The following is a 2,360-nucleotide window of genomic DNA, read 5'->3' on the forward strand; positions in this document are numbered from 1 at the left end:
ACCCCTCCTGGCTGGGGCCTCCCCGGGATGTAGCAGGGTGCTCGCGGAGGGCCGAGGCAGGCCCGTGAGGGAGCGGAGGGGGGGGGAGTAAGGGGAAATAAACCCTGCGTTCATCCCAGCTCGGTTGCTTATTTTTCTTCCTTCAACAACAACTAATTTATCAAGATAACCGAAGGAGAGAAAAAGAGCCCGGGCCTCGCACGCACACCTCCTACCCAGCCCCCCGCGCCGCAGCCATCCCATCGGCAGCGAGGAGGGTGGCTGGCCCGGAGGCCTCCCCGGTCCGCCGAGGGCCGCCCCGCACGGCGCTGCCCCGCACTCGGCTCCCTCCGTCCCGCAGGACCAAGAAGGACGAGCGCAGCCCCGGTGGGACGGAGCCGTGAGGACGAGCACCCCGCACCCCCTCGGCCATTCCCAGGCTGGGACCTCCGCCGGAGCGGCGGGGCCGTGAGCTAATGAGCGGTGTGTGACTGTCAGAGGGTTTCACTCAGCCCACTCAACCGAAACCGCCGGGACCGCTGCTCCCGTCGCACGGGGGGTCCCCTCGGTGGCTCCGGGGAGATGGTCCCCTCCCGCAGGGCAGGGGGACATCAGCGCGGGGGGCAAGCCCCTGCCCTTTCCTTTTTTTTGCTTTCGTTGAGGGTTCACTTCCAGCTGCCAAGAGGCTGCCGCGACCCAGGAAAGCGGCCAAAGCAAGCGCCGGGGTCTCTCCGGGCCTGTAAACAAGAGGTAGGGCCGAGGGTGCCCCAGCACCTCCTGGGATTTGTGTGGAAGGACTGGTAAGGGGCAGTTTCCAAAGTAAACAAGAGACCCTCCCCCAGCCAAAATCCTAAACCAAACCCCCCAAAACAACAACAAAAATAAAAGAAACTCTCCAAGCGTAGAGCCCGCGCTCCGGGAGAGGCGTCCCTGCCCCCCGGGCCGCCACCGTCCCGCAGCCCTCACCGCCGCTCCTGGCTCGGACCACTCCGCTGGCACCGGGCACCCTCTGGCTGGAAAGATACTTTTCGATATTTTTCTTAAAATACCTTTCCTCCCCGCTTGTGGCACCGCACAATTGGCCCACCGGGAAAAAAAAATTGCGGCAAGAAGGTCGGGCGTGAGCTGCAGCTCTGCACACCCCTGTTTTCGTTTTCCTCGAGTCGTGGCTCCCCACGGCTTCCTCTGCTGCTGCCCAGTTTTTCTCGTTTGTGATTGTATCGACACTGGGGACAGTGTTATCGATACGACCTATTATATATGGCGACCTTTTTGTTTTGTTGGAGGGGTGGTGGTTATATATAGACACTTATTTTTAAAGATGTCGTAGTGTGAGTTCCTATTCGCTTTCCGCCAGGAACCGACACAGAAGCAATAAAATCGCTTTTCGCTGGCTGCTCCCGTGGCTCCTGCCTCCATCCCTGCTGGCCGTGCCTGGGTTTCGGAGCCACCGGCTGAGAACTATGACAGAGGTAGGGACAGTGTTTCTGTAGGGCAGAGTTCCCTCTGCTACAGCTGCATTTGGTGGCCGTGTGTGGGGGTGTCATTGCATGACGCTCGTTTTCGTGTCAAACAACCAAGTCTGAAAAAACTATTCTGAACACGAAATCTGCATTTTAAGGAAGAAACTTTTAAAACTGCACTGCTGTTTGAACTGCGGTACATCTGTTACTATTTGTATTCGGAGGTAACTTTACTAAAACCTATTAAAAAAAGACCAGAAAGTGCCTTCCTACGTGATTTTAAGGCCATTTATAACAAGGTGCGTTGGGGCGCGGGGGGGGGGGGGATAAAGTCAACCAAAAACGGATGTTATTTAAACTTTGGCACTTCCTTTTCCCTTTTCATTCAGAGCGCTTAATTAAATTAAGCCCTGTGCCTCGGCAGGACACCCATCTCTACCTGCTTGCCGCCGACCTGCTGGCCCACCCAGCGCTCCCCGTCCTCCCGCGGCGGGGCCGGGCTGTGCCCCGAGGGCACTGCCGTCAGTCCCGGGGAGCGGGTGGACCCTGGGTCGCCTCCGCTCTCCGCCGGCCCCACCAGAAGCCGCGGCCGCCGGTCCCGGCGCTGCCTGGTGTTTCCAAGCACCGAGGATTTCTCCAGTGTCACCCGCGGATCAGCCCCGTAGTCCGCGCACGGACCGGCTTCTCCCCGCTAGGAATTTCTCGTGAAGGACATCGGCTGCGCGCCCCACGAGGCCCCCGCCTGGCCCCACACCAACGCGCCCGCGGCATGCGGAGGGCACCCGCATCCCAAATTGCCGCGGAGCTGCGAATTGAAAGTAAACCCGGTGGTCCGGCGGTCCCGCGCTCCCGGCCGAGGGGACGCTCCCTTCTCGGGGCGGCCGCCCCGTTCCCGCCGACAGCAGTGGGCAGGGCGGG

This window comes from Manacus vitellinus, unplaced genomic scaffold, assembly GCF_001715985.3.
Source record: "Manacus vitellinus isolate BGI_N305 unplaced genomic scaffold, ASM171598v3 scaffold_1_pilon, whole genome shotgun sequence".
NCBI classification, from domain to species: Eukaryota; Metazoa; Chordata; class Aves; order Passeriformes; family Pipridae; genus Manacus; species Manacus vitellinus.